The 15,828-nt window shown below is 32.0% G+C and overlaps 1 long non-coding RNA gene across 1 annotated transcript; it reads left to right on the forward strand.

Annotated features, from left to right (window-relative positions):
- The first annotated feature begins 15,013 nt into the window (after positions 1 to 15,013).
- Positions 15,014 to 15,649, forward strand: LOC129952847 (uncharacterized). Its single transcript, XR_008782400.1, has 3 exons — positions 15,014 to 15,206; positions 15,266 to 15,381; positions 15,440 to 15,649. It is a non-coding gene; the product is annotated as an uncharacterized LOC129952847 (long non-coding RNA).
- Positions 15,650 to 15,828: the final 179 nt, after the last annotated feature.

Raw genomic sequence — 15,828 nt, forward strand, 5'->3', positions numbered from 1 at the left:
AATACACGTTACAAGAAGGAAATACATTTAAAAAATTCCTAATCGTATTCTTCATAAAGATCAATTTAGGAAGAAGAAAAAATATCAACAAATAAAATCTTTCAGTTTCAGATCCAATAAGGATATTGCATCAAATGTTGCAACCCATGGCGATAATGCAGAAAATAATTATAATAATGATGATTACGATAACCCTCAACCAAGTACGAGCAGAATTGGAAGTCAATGACTTAAATAAGGGAAATGGATTCACTTTAATCCAACTAGAAGAATATCCATTAATAGAAAGTTACGATACTATAATTCATATAATATAAATTTAACTAAATATGAAAACAATATAGAAATTATGGAAAGGAATGTTAAAAGAATTCCAGAAGAAAATGGCAGCTTTATAAGAAAAATGACAAAAATACGAAAAGAGTTTGAAGTACTCTTACCCCATCCTAAATCAAATAGACAAAAAAGAGGATTAATAAATATTTTAGGAACAGGTATGAAATTTTTATACGGAACCATGGACGACAATGATCGCCAAGATATCGAAGAACATCTAAAAATAATAGAAACAAACAATCATAATGAGATAACAAATTTAAACAAACAAATAATAATAAATGAAAAATTTAATAAACAAATCAAAATACTTACTGAAACTTTAAATAATGAAACTAATAACATAATTAAAAGAATCAATGCATTTGTAGAAAGCTACGATTACGTAAAAGATATAGCTAAAATACAGTACGAGATAAAGTTAAGAGAAAACCTCGAATATTTACATGAAGACATAGAAAAAATAAAAGAAATAATAATGACTTCAAGATTAGGAATACTCAGCAGAGATATTTTAACTGTAGAAGATATAGATAAATACGGCATTAATATAAATAACTTGGAAGAATTAAAACTCAGTTTAGCCCTATATAAAACGAATATTATATTTATAATTAAAGTACCCAAATATACAAACGAACTGTATAAAAAGATATACATACGTTCAACCCATTCCAAATAAGGATAGTAATTCCCAATTAAAAATACACAAACACCTTTATCTGACAAAAGATCAAATAATATATAACAGTACTAAATATGTACAAAATTTAACCAAAATAAAGGATGATTGTATAGGAAATATACTTAAAAAGTCAATGAATTGTAAACTTATAAAAAATATAGATGAACAAGTATTAGAAATAGGAAATAATAATCTTGTATTAATTAATGTAAAATTACAAGAACTTAATCAAAATTGTAATAATCAAACAATTAAAATTAAAGGTAACTACCTTATTAGATTTGAAAATTGTAAAGTTAAAATAAACAATAAATCATATGAAAGGAAAAATTATAAGCATGAGCTTATAATTCCTAATACAATATTGGATATAAATTATACTAAAATTGAAGAATTAACTTTTGAAGAATTAAAATATCAAAATATAAACAATTTAAAAGAAATACAAGAATTGAAATGTAGTCATAAAAAGTCAAGTTTCAAAATATATTTTATCATTTCAATCATTTTAATAATTGTAATAATTTATGTTTATCTAAAATTAAAAAGTAAAAAAGGAAGATAATAAATAATGTAAATCTTCCAACGGTCAATTTCCGACCCTTAGAAGAATCTAAAGAGGGGGGTGTTATATCCGAGCACACTTGTGCGCCCCAACAAATTTCAAACAAAGATAAACCCACGCAAAATCTTGACTTCAAATTTAATTAAACACTTTGTAATAATTCTTCAAAGATGATGCAACGATAATAAACATAAATTGCATATCAGCACTTCTTAGCCTTCAGCCTTGTGCAAGAGTATCAAATGGATATCAAAAGTATTTGACAATATTGAATCATTGCATCATCCGCAGTCAAACAAAGGTTTGCTGCGTTAGCATATTAATAATATAAAAGGGATCTCCAAATCTCTTTCTAGTTTAGTTTTTTCACAAGTTTAACGTATAGCCGATGATTTCCCCCGACCAACGGTAAGGGATCTGACGCTTAAATAAAAGTGTTTTTAATTAAAATAAAACGGTCTTTTATTTCGGTTGCCCTGTTCCCAGAACAGGAAGAAAGATTTTTTTTGAATCTTTGAGAAAACTCAATTAAAATTTATTATTATACATACCTTAAGTGCATACACAAATCAAAGGCACAGGAAAGTGTGCTATCCCAAAGAAAAGGTTTTACCATCTTATTGTCGTGCAGCAGTGGCCACTACGAACGGAAGAACAAGGGTGTTTTTTTGTTACCTTTAATCACAGATAATAAATGTACAGATGTCTCACCCTTATGGCGAGAAATGATATATGAAACTGAAATCAACCAAAAAAAGAGCTTTTTCAAAAAGTTCAACAAATTCACTAAATGAACACACAAAAGCTATGCTGCTCGTCTTCTTTCCTATGAATGAAAACTAAGGCAAAGAAAAATCTGAAATCATTTTTGTATGTTTTTTTCCTCTCATAATCCTAATGCACAGTAACACATAATACACCAAGATCATTCTTCACAAATGAAAACATAACTGCGACTTTTTTTTTGCTGTCCATAGCTCAAGAACCAGAAGATACAGATAATAATGTAGAAAGATGCTGAAATGAATCTCAAGAAAATTGCGTGGGTGGTTTTTTTTGCAATAGCAGTTATTTATTTATTTATTTATTTATTATTATTTATTTATTATCTGTGCTTTAATCTTACTTTATTTGATATATACAGCTGTGTTCAAAATAATAGGAGTGTTTTTACAAAATTTTCTCAAGTGTTTTTTTTACCATGTGTATACTGTAAATCAGCCCATTTCTCTACCGGTAAGTATAACTGGACATTAAAGATGATAAAACAATGAACTGGTTTGGGATTCATAACCTTTTACATTTGTAACCAGAGATCAAATGATCTTTACTCTCAATCAGGCTATTCAAAATAATAGGAGTGTGAGTTATATTGTACGTTAAAAAAAATCTAAAAATTTAAAAAAAATAAACAGTAAGTAACTAAATTAAAATAGGAATATTAAATAGTTGGAATATCGAATATCTAAACAATTTTGGTTCTTTAGTGGGCCGAGGAAAGCACTGCACCGACGAAAAACGAGAAATCATAGAAAAGTTGCGAAATGAAGGAAAAACTTATAAGGATATAAAGTTGATGTTGGGGTGCTCTGACCAAATGATCGCCAATGCTGTAAAATATGAAAAAAAGTCGAAACCCGGGGACGGAAACGAAAAACGAGTGAAAATGACGATCGACGTATTGTTCGCTACAGCCGAAAGGATCCTTTTGCGTCCTCTAAGATGATCCAGGAAGATCTAGGACTGGCAGTAAGTAGCGTAACAATAAGAAGGCGATTGTTGGAACACAATCTTTCCGCTCGCAATCCACGAAAAGTCCCGATGCTTACAAAAAAACATGTAGCCGCTAGTTTGAAATTTGCAAGAAGCCATGCTAATTGGCCTGCAGAGAAATGACGAAATATTTTGTCGACTGACGAGACCAAAATTGATTTATTCGGTGGAACTGGCTCTAGGCAATACGTCCGACGTCCAGAAAATTCTGAGTTTAAGCCTCGGTACACCATTAAAACGGTAAAGCATGGAGGTGCTAAAGTGATGGCATGGGGCAGTTTCTCATATGCTGGTGTTGGCCCCATACATCAAATCATTGGCTCGGTGGACCAGCGCGTTTATGTGGATATAATATCCAGTGTGATGCTGCCTTATGCGAGTTGGAATATGCCGGTTAAATGGGTATTCCAACAAGACAACGACCCGAAACACACCAGTAACTCTGCCAAGGAATGGTTTCGGGTCAATGGGGTTGAGGTCATGGACTGGCCAGCTCAGTCGCCTTGCCTCAATCCCATAGAAAATGTATGGGCAGATGTGAAAAAGGGTGTTTCTCGACGAAGACCCTTGAATTCGAGGCAGTTGTAGGATGCAGTCGAGGAAACATGGACACAATTCCAGTTGAGCGTTGTCAGGCCCTTGTGAACTCTATGTCACGCAGATGTGCAGCAATTATAAAAAACATGTGATTTTCCACAAAATACTGACACAAAAATCTTAATATTGAATATTTTTTTTTAGTTTCTTATACTTTATTTTGTTTACTCCTATTATTTTGAACAATTTGTTTTGGCTTTATTTTGATAAAATTCATGTTTTTACTACGTTATTTGTTTTAAACAAAGTAGTCTTTAAGCATCATAATAAAAGACTGGAATACCTATTTTGTACAAAAGAAAAAATAAATTAAAAAAAATTATACAACTTTTGAGTCACGATTTAATCTAAAAAGAACAGGCACTCCTATTTTTTTGAACACAACTGTATATATGCAAACATTCACATACATACATCAATATATTTACACAAAACTACTAAAAGAATTATACCTATAAAGATTTTTTTTCATTGTGACAAAAGAGGATAGGATATCCCAAATTTGGTAATAAATCGAAGACGTGGTCAAGATTTTTTTTGTGATCAAATTTTGAAAATAAAACCGCGAAGTTGCCACCAGAATATTTAATTTTTAATTGTTTGTTCTTAAGCGTAAAATTTAATTAAGTTAAACTTACCATTTCAAATACTGATACTAATAATATTATTTAAAAAAAATATATCTGGATAACCTTTGAATTAAATTGTAAAATAATTATGGTGAACTAATTTCTTTCAATAAAAAAGGATGGGAAAGATGAGGCAAGGAGAGTGAAAAGATGACGTTGTGAAGAAGCGTGGTCGATGGGTTGTCCTGGCGAAGGCGACAACCATGGTAGGGTGGGTCGGAGCGATATTCTCGCGCGTAAATCAACATCTTTAACACTTAGGCCGGAAGTAAATTTCTTTTGTGATCGTAATAGATTCAAGAACCCATGGCGGAGCTAGCCAAACGTGGGAATTTTTCCGGCAAACCGAACCGATGCCAAATAAGTCGGTTACAAATTGCAGTGAAGAGAAGTAAAAATCGTCGATTTAATTTATAGTCTATTGCCAATTACATACTATAATGCAAGAAGCAACTTCCCTCAAGAACACAAACAAATCGCTGATACACAGTTAAATTTGTGTACCTATATATTTTATTGCTCTGGTATTGTCAAAATCAATTGAAAAAATATTGTGCTGTTGTGAATGCCTTCAAAATCATTTTATTATTATGCGAAGGAGTTTGAGAAATGCATCCAATCCTTTGGAATTGGAAAACCAAATCTGAGTATAAAGGTTTTGATTTTCAGACACAAATAACTTAATCTGTACCTGCACTCCTCCGTTTTCAGTTTTTTAAAAAACTTTCGGCTATCCAAGGGTGCATTTCATGATCTTTTAAAAGAATGTTGAAACCCTGCAAAAGTATTCGAGCCGTGCCGAATATTTTAAAACTAGCAACAGTACTAAGATTTTGTGCACATGGGAACTACCAGTTGAGTTTGAGAAACGACTTTAATCTTGGTATTGCCCAATCAACTACATCGCTTGTCCTAAAGGAAATCCTTGGTGTAATTGAAAATTATGTGTGCCCAAAATGGATAAAGTTCCATTACACTGAGGAGGAAGAAAGGAGGGCAAAAGTTTATTATTTTGAGAAAAGTGGCATTCCTAACGTGGTAGGATGCTTGGATGATACACACATTAAGATCATAGGCCCAGACAAAAATATTCGACACTTGTATTACAACCGAAAAGGATTCCACAGCCTTAATGCTTTGATCGTAAATATTTTGAAATAGATACATTTTTTAATTAAAGAAAAACTAAAATTGCATTTTAAAGGTGTGTGATTATTTAATGTGTATTAAATATGTTGATACTAAACATCCAGGAGAATTCCACGATCGCAACAGATTACCGAAATAGACGCAACGACTTTCGGCTTCTTGGTATGTACTCAGATTATATTGTCGTCTGGGAATTACAAAAAAAATCTTGAATCTGAGGCACGGAAAAAAACAAAAAATCATACATACGACCATGTAATTCGCTGCTGACGGTAAATTACCTAGGTAACATAAATGTAGGTGTGCATTCACATTCGACATTTATGAAGGTGTATTTACCTCCGTTCATTTGTTGATTGACTTTTTATGATTTGAATTTTTAAGGAAATGGTGGATATTCCTTAGCACCGTATCTTCTGACTCCATATAGAAATACTGAGGAAGGTTCAGTGCAAGCAAGATTCAATAAAAAGCATGCTCATGGAAGAACTATAATTGAAAGAACTATCGGGGTCTTCATTACAAATCACAAGTGTTTGTGCAGCACTGCATAACATACATATATATTAAATATCGTATTGAAGTTCCACAAGAGGTAAACATTGAGTATGAACCGGATTATATTATTCCCAACAGTGATCAAGATGAATCATTCGACGACAATTTCAACGAAGCCAACCGAATAAGAGACAATATTTTAAGTTTCATGTAAACAAAATATGTATGTATGTTTTTATTTGTATCAAACAAAAAGTAACATACATATACATTATACATACAAATGTGACTAACCTAAAATAACAACTTAACAAAAAAATAAGGCAATAAATTAATTTCATATAAGATAACAATTAAAAAAAATAAAATCTATTCATTTGAAGCTTTTGTTTTTCCAGCTCCAGCATTTCTATTTTTAACTTAAGTTTGGCTTTTTTTCGTATGGTCGCATTTTAGGCCGACCCTTACTCTTTGCCACTTCTCTGAAGCACGTTCTGGTCACCCTAAGCTATGCAGCTCTACAGAAATTATTTCCCATTTTGAATGTGTTCCAGCTTTTGTGCAGAATCCCTTACCTAGTTCAATATTTTGTTCCATCAACTTGACTAATCTGCATATCTGTTTTTTGTTACCAATAACATTTTGAGACCTTTAAAATACAAAATCACGATTTTATAAATTTTTATAATTCGGAACTCACATTTTTTTGTTATTTTTTCAGCAAACACGAATGAAACAACTGAATGAAACAACTGGAATTTTGAGTCTTTACTGTTACTCGTCTTTATTAGAACTAAAAACTAAATCTATTTAAAATTATAAATTGGTCTCACAATTCTATTTTTTATCCCCACCTCGATTGAAGTTAAAGATAAAAGAACTGGATAAGTCTCTTGAATAAGTCACACACATCGATATGTATCTAATGTAGTGTGAAATATACAAACCGAATTCTATTACAATGTTTATTTTTGTTATCATATTTCATACAGAACGATGCAGAAGGCAACGTTAGATATCGTTATGTTAGATGCTGAGGACAGCATCGGATACATTGGAATGCATAATGAATAAAGAGATTTTTTATAAATCGAAGATTTGTTTATGTTACATATATTCGTTTATATGATTTGTTTATATGACAATAATTTTATAATGAACAAAGAGATTTTTAATGAATCGAAGATTTGTTTACATTACATATTATATTTGTTTATATGTTTTGTTGGTATGACAATAATTTTTTAACGATTATGCATTCCAGATAAATTTATGAATCTAAGAATTTAAGCATGACTTTTTTAAGTGTACAATTGATAAAAGTGCCTTACTTCGCAGTTATAAAAATATAAAAAGAAATGTGATCTTAACTAAGAAATGTGATCTTAACTACCCCCCTTCTTAGACAGGAACGTCCCGGGTCTGTTGCAGGTTATTTTCTATTTTTTTAAGGATAACGTTAACTGCTTGGTTCATGTTGAAATCATGGTTATGGGGGACAGGTGAATCTATGTTCTGAATTAATACCTCTTGTTTACGGCATTTGATATATAGTAAGGTAGCAACTATTAATATGATCATAGCTACTGCAGTGATGAACGAATATGTTTGTTGGGCTTCTATAGCGGAATCAAACTTTTCTATCTTCTGTAGGTTCACAAAATGCATCTGTTGGAGTAAGGGAATAGTTATAATTTCTGAATGTTTTGAAACATTAAGGTTAAAATATTTTGGAATTTCAGGTTGCATTGATGATTCCATTGAAGTAGTTGAATATTTAGTGGAGTTTATAAATATATCATTTGTATACTTCAGCAAGTATGTTCCGTAAATAGTAAAGTTATGGCCATCTTCATTTATGGTGACCTGTTGATCATTTATTATAATAGTGTTCTCGTCTATCTCCTCGATTGGCTTGGTTTGATGCGCTGTAGTCGTCTGGCATGTAGCACTGCTGTTATTCATGATTTGTAGCAGGCATTGGTCGAATTCATCTTCTTGACAGTAAGTTATCTCCAAAGATTTCTTGCAGTTTTTTAGGGGGCTGCTTCTAGATTTACATAATGAGGCGTGGTTATTTCTTAAATCTAAAATAACATTTTTTTGGACAACCGGATAGATTTTTAGTAATGGACATATTTGGTTTACATTCGGTACTTTTATTAAGTACTTCAAAATTTCTTTATCAGAGTATACTTTTACATTTGATGCTAACATAAGATCATTTATATTTAAGTATATACCTTCAAGTTCTAGTACTTTTGATATTTCAGTACCCGTTAAAATAGTCGGGTTTACAATATTTAATCGTGCAAAGGTAACTGAGTAAACGATATTATCTAAAAGAGTTATTGCTCTTTGATTACAAATTGTTATTAATTGAAATAAATCTGGACTGCTAGAGTCTTCAACTTTTGCATAATAATTGCGACTTAGTGAGTTAATTTGTGTAGTTAATTCATTAATCTTTTCCATGAATTCTGTATTTATTTCGATCTGTTGAAGTATAACGAAATCTTTGTGATCTGGCGTGCCGGCGATAAATTTTAAAGTAGATCCAATAAAATCAATTGATCGGGAAGGTCTTCTATGAGGCCTTAGTGCAGAAAGAAGCTTATTTATTTCACTGTAGTCAGCATCAAGTGATGCTACCATGTCCTTATTACTAAACAGTAGTTTCAAATTATTGATATCAGTAGCGAGTATTTCGAAATCTGTTAAATTAACAGTGTGAACTAAATATATATAATTTTCAAAAATTGCTACTTCCCCTTTTCGGAACGGAATATACAGAGCAGAAGAGTAGTCCATTATATTAGAAGAAACGGTTGTTAAGAAGATTAATCTGTAAATATGAAAGATTTAGCGAATGTTATCTTTATGTATTTGTTTTCCGTCGACGAGGACGTTTGTACCTAAATCTTCTTGAATAATTTTTTTAATAAATCTACTAGAAAGTTTGTTCCCTCTTCGTTTGTCTATTTTAACAAAAATTTCTTGCCCTGGTTCGAAATTTCGACAGGTTCGTTTTGTTTATTTTGTGCTTTTCGAAGCAATTCGTAAATTTCTTTTTTTTCTGTTTCACATAGAGAAAAAATTTAATCAAATGGCCTACGCTTAGTGACCGTATGTATAGCATTATTATACTTATATACTGATATTTGAAGTATTTCTTTGATATCATTTAAGTTGTGTTGCAACTTTACAGTTCTAGCAATTTCACTTAATGTTGAATGGAAGCGTTCAACTTGACTATTGCTTTGACTATGCATAGCTGGTACTGTGTAATGTTGCACATTAAAGTTATCTCTTATAAGAGATTGTATCGTTTGGGAGCAAAAAGTTGGTTCATTATCGGAAACAAACAATTTAGTGCCTTTAAAATATCCTAAAACTTTAAGAATTGGTACTTTCATGTCCACAAGCGATCGTGAAGCTATGGGTTCAACAATAGCATATTTTGAAAATTTATCAACACATGTAGGGAAATAATTTTTATCTGTATTAAAAATATCAATGTGGAGTATTTCACCAGGCTGAGTTGGCAATGGTGTTGATTCCATTATTTGTTTTTGTGGGTGTCTTTCATATTTTGATTTCATGCAGATTTTACAATTTTTAACAAAGGTGTTAATTTTATACCGCATTTTTGGGAAAAAATATCCATCTAACAACTGTAGTAGATTTTCTCTGGCTGAACGGTGAGCTCTATTATGCTCCATGGCAATGGCCTCCATTTGATCATCTTCGTTAATAAGGTATATGACCCTTTTCTTCGTATGTTTGAATCGAACAGCTGGAAATAATTCAATAATCTCATTTTCAACTTTTCCTAAGGTGTCCAATCGGCATTGGATTCCATTCACAGTGTCAGGATTAATAACTTTTTGCAGAATAGGAAACAAAGACTGAAAATCTTTGAAACGAATATCATGACGACGATATCCTTGAAATGGGGTTGTGGTTAAGACGTCAGTTGTTTTAGATGGTGATAGTTGATGGTTTTTAAAACAATTTATAGGTTGTATGACTGAGAGAATATACTGTGTATATGAGATCTCACTAAGATTGGTACAATATTCACTTTGATTTGATAGTGAGTTATCCGACAAATGTTGTATGTACTGTCTTGACAGTGCGTCTGCAACTTTGTTTTCGTGCCCTGGTTTATAATGAATTTTAGGAGCGAACTCTTCAATGAAGTTCTTCCAGCGTTTTAATTTCATATTTGGGTTTTTATCAGAGATTGAAAACGTTAATGGCTGGTGATCAGTATAAATATGAAGGTTACTAACACCATAAAGGTAATTTCTAAGTTTTTGGAGAGCCCACACAATCGAGAGAATTTCTCGTTCATTTGTGGCGAATACCTGTTCTGTTTCAGAAAGAGTTCTAGAAATAAATGTTATCGGTTTTCCTTTTTGAGACAGAACTGCCCCAATTGCTACTGATGAAGCGTCAGTGGTTAATTCAAATGGTAAGTTGAAATCTGGGAATAGGAGAGTTACATCTTCGGATACCAATATGTCCTTTTACTTATCAAATGCTTCTTTTGCTTCCTTGGAGAGTGTAATTTTCTTATTTTTAGATTGATTTGCACTTATGTTACCGTTTTCGCCTCTCAATATTTGAGTTAGAGGTTTTGCTATTTGAGCATAGTCCCGTATGAATCGTCTATAGTAACCAGATAATCCTAGGAAAGAGCGTAGAGCTCGAAGAGTTGTAGGAAGCTGTACTCAGTTATAGCGCGAACTTTTTCCTTAGTCGTTTTAAGACCACCTTGGCAGACGATAAATCCTAAAAATTCTACACTGGTTTTAAAAAACTTCGTTTTTTCTAGGTTTATTTTCATATTTGCATTTGAAAGTTTTTTAATTACGCTTTCTATGTCCTTGACATGTGTTTCAGCGTCTGAAGAAAATATTAAAATGTCATCAATATATACGTGACAACGGATGCCTATATCTTCTCGCAAAACATCGTCTATAGTTCTTTGAAAAATACTAGGGGCCTTCTTAAGCCCGAATGGAAGACGACAAAATTCGTATTTTCCATTATTTACAGAAAAAGCTGTTTTTTCACGGTCTTTTTCAGCAAGAAGGATCTGATGGAATCCAGATTTTAGATCAATGGTACTGAAGTACTTTGACTTTCCTAAATTAGAAAGAATAATCTGGAATCGGATAACGATCCTAGGTAGTATTGTAATAACAAGTCTTAATTTTTGATTTCCAAATTCATCTGTACCTTTTTTATTCACCACCCATATTGGGTTATTATATGGTGAACGACTTTTACGGATTATTCCGTCTTTAAGAAGAGATTGTACTTCATTATTGACAAACTCCCTAGCCGACATATGGTAAGGATAGCTTCTTAAATAAATAGGTTCATTTGTAGTTGTGCGAATTCCTCCTACCACATTAGTATTAAAGGTCAGAGCCTCATTTGGGTCTGCGAAAACTAGCATGTTTTTGGTTATTAATGTATTAAAGTCAGAGCATACTGCTTCTGGAACATCTTTTATTTCCGCTAATAAGTTATTGACGGAGTGATTCTACACCATTATTATAAATTATTTTCTTAGAGACAGTATTTAAAGTTGCACCAATTTGTTTTAAAAAATCGTAACCGAAAATTGCATCAAAGCTATCAAGATTAGGTAAAATAAAAAATTCGGACACTAAACCGAATAAGTCTATAAAGCATTTCTTATTTATACGGGTCGAGTCGTTAACAGAAGAAATATCAAAGGGTTTATTTAAACTTTCAATCCCTTAAAGAAACGAAAATTCTTTTATATAGTTTTTTGCTGCACCAGTATCAATTAATATTTTAATCGACTGGGCGCATTTTAACTTTTTTATTATGTAAGGCAACTGTGAATTTTTATTCGTGTAATAAATTTGATCACTATATTCTCTATGAGATTTATTGTCACTTGTTATGACATGATTTACGCGTTGAATTTTATTAGAGCCTGTTGGCTGATCAGATTCTTTTTTTTTTTGAAATTCTGAATGAGAATTGAAATTATTTCTTCCCGAACCACCATTCGGGGTCATTCTATTTATACCCTGGTTTCTAAAATATCCAGATGTACTTGGCCTAAGATTCTGTATAAATTTTGACGATGTTGGATCTATGTCCATTGTCCAACTTCAACTTTTTGTTGAGTTTGTGAATGATTATTTTATCTAAATTGAGGTTGATTAAAGCGTGGTGAGGGTTGTTTGTTATTATTACCTCTTTCAGCAAAGGCATTCGCAAATGCATAGCGTTGTTGGTTCATATCCAACTCTTGTGCCAACGCCAAAGCGCGTGGAAGATCGGCTGGACGGATAGAAAACAATATGTTTCCTAAAGGACGGTTAAGTCCAGATATAAAAATACGAAGAGCATCGCTTCTATATTTTTCATTAATCACCCTTAACGCTTCTTTATTTCCTCTAAATTCCTTTATAGCCTTATTTGTTATAAGGGTTAGTTGTTTTGAGACTTTGTCATAGTATTCGTTGATTGACAATTTACCTTGTCGAAGAGTTGACAATTCTTGCTCTAATAGATGCAATGGTCTCTTATCGCTGTACGTATGGTCAAGCCTTGCTAGAATAGCTTCAAAATTTAGGGGAGTATCAAATGAAGAAAGCACATTATCGGCGTTTTCAACAATTTTGTTTCTAATAATAGCTACTGCTTGATAGTAGCGGTTAGAACCTATATATTTTTCAAAAGGTTTTATAGCTGCTTTGGAGGATTGTCTCCAGGAAGGATATTTTTCTGTTGCACCATTAAATTCAGGAACGGTTTTAACAACATCGAGACTTATGTCGCATCTGATTCGTTCATTAATTTCTATATCGCGATATGGTTCGACAACAGCTTGATTCTGAGCGTTAAATTGATTTGCTATATCATTAATTGAATTTTGGATTTCTTGTTTTGTTTGGATTGCCAGAGCTGTTGCTACCCTCGTTACGAGGTCTGTGATCGCTTCAGCGTTCAACGAAATGTTTTTATAATGAAATTGACGTGAAATTTTAATGTAATTTCTATAGGATATAGAATTGTGTTGGTTTTCACAACAAAGTAACGAAAAACAAACAAAACACAAAAAAGTAAAAATCTACAGACAGAAATTCAGGAATTAATCTTTTATAACTTAAACGCGCACTGGTTACACTTTATGCACAATTTTTAAAATAAAATATGTTTCTATTTTTACTATAATTTTTTTTACCCATCGTTTACTTGGTTACTTACATAATCAAGATTTCATTATTCCTTCCCATTACTATAGAGTATTAGGTATTTTCTCTGATCACTATGATATGTTTTGAGTTGTACTTCGTATGAAGTTTACGTTGGCCGCCTATGAAACAACTGAATGAAACAACTGGAATTTTGAGTCTTTACTGTTACTCGTCTTTATTAGAACTAAAAACTAAATCTACTTAAAATTATGAATTGGTCTCACAATTCTATTTTTTATCCCCACCTCGATTGAAGTTAAAGTTAAAAGAACAGAATAAGTCTCTTGAATAAGTCACACACATCGATATGTATCTCAATGTAGTGTGAAATATACAAACCGAATTCTATTACAATGTTTATTTTTGTTATCATATTTCATACAGAACGATGCAGAAGGCAACGTTAGATATCGTTATGTTAGATGCTGAGGACAGCATCGGATACATTGGAATGCATAATGAATAAAGAGATTTTTTATAAATCGAAGATTTGTTTATGTTACATACATATATTCGTTTATATGATTTGTTTATATGACAATAATTTTATAATGAACAAAGAGATTTTTAATGAATCGAAGATTTGTTTACATTACATATATTTGTTTATATGTTTTGTTTATATGACAATAATTTTTTAACGATTATGCATTCCAGATAAATTTTTGAATCTAAGAATTTAAGCATGACTTTTTTAAGTGTACAATTGATAAAAGTGCCTTACTTTGCAGTTATAAAAAATATAAAAAGAAATGTGATCTTAACTAAGAAATGTGATCTTAACTCACGAACTCATCAACTAGAAATTTACGATTGAAAAAAATTGCCAGTTGACAAGAAAGTCGATGAATTTTTTTTTCGCAATACCAATTTTTTCCATTCACAATAGGTTATTGATACAAAATCCACAATGTATCAACAATTCATTGACAAATGACATTCACAATACCATTTAATAAAATTGATTGAAAAATTTTAATTATTTGATGTTCACAATAAAGTACTATTCACATGACCACGACCAACGACCAACGAATGGACGAATATTCGTCAATGTTGACGTTTCTTTCACATGAGAGTTTTTAACTCGTCGCGAATGAAGCCACAGCCGAACACCATACACCACCGAAACCAAAACAAGAATGATTTTTTAGGTTAAGTACGCGCGATTATTTTATTCGTTGCAAGTGTGGATAATGTGGAACGCGAATAAAGTTTGACAGTTCGTATCGACTATAATTTTTTTTGCGACGAATAAATTTGTTTTCTCAAATTTATTAATACATTATAATGTAAAATAAAAGTATGTATCATAAATCAAATAGAAATTATATTGCTATCGTTTTTTTAAGAATTTGTGTGGAAATATGTCTTCAAAAGTATATAAACTCACATTTTGTAATTCATTCGTCGTTCGTTGGTAGCGCTCATGTGAATACTACTTTAGGGTGAATATTACTGTTTTTAACGACAGACGCTGCTGAATGTGTTGTGTGTATACCTCAACGGCCATAGCTGCCGCAGGCGTTGACGGTTAAGCTGTCACCTTGCTACCAATAGGCAAATGCATGCGATGCAACAACACCACCAAGTCAATGGTGCAAATAGAAGCTTTGACATTTATAAGTCGAACGCCAACGCCCTTCTCCCAGCGGCTGAGTGTTGATGCTGGAACGACTCAACAGAAGTAACAGCAACTGCGGAGTAGTCAGGCAATTCAGGTTAGTGAATTAACTTCTGTGTGATCCAAACAGGAATATTTTAAATTATGATTCTTTAGGGCTTCCAACATGCTTGGCCTATTCATCAGCTGCCAAGAAATACAATGAAAGCCGTTAAAAAAAAAACAACTCTTGCAGTGGCAACAAAGTACAACAGTGAACGGAGATCAGTTGTGTAAGTGCGAATCAAAAGATTAATGTCGTGATAAACTCACTTTAAATTGGTCTTTTAGGTCTAAATTCAGGGTTACGTGCCAAATGTGTCACTATTTCGCTGCCACTAAAGGATTATACGGACACTTGTTGGTTGATGCTGATACAGACGAAGAGGTAGCTGAACCGAATGCCAGTTTAGAAGCAACTTTTTGGTCTAAATTCAATGTGCTTTTTTCCAAGAAAAACATTCTTTTTGGTTTTAACAAATTTCATCTGTTCAGGTGAAATATTATAGTGAATTGTTTATTTTTGTTGCGTTTTTAGCAAATAATAAAATAATAAGCTGTTTTAAGTAGATTTTATTTTTTTATTGAGGCATGCATAATGTTTAATTCAAGAAAATTAAAAACTTAATATTTTTAATCCTATTATAATGTTTTGGTTTCGTGATTTCAGGTGGTCGACA

The sequence above is a fragment of the Eupeodes corollae genome, chromosome 3 (assembly GCF_945859685.1).
Source record: "Eupeodes corollae chromosome 3, idEupCoro1.1, whole genome shotgun sequence".
Classification (NCBI taxonomy): domain Eukaryota; kingdom Metazoa; phylum Arthropoda; class Insecta; order Diptera; family Syrphidae; genus Eupeodes; species Eupeodes corollae.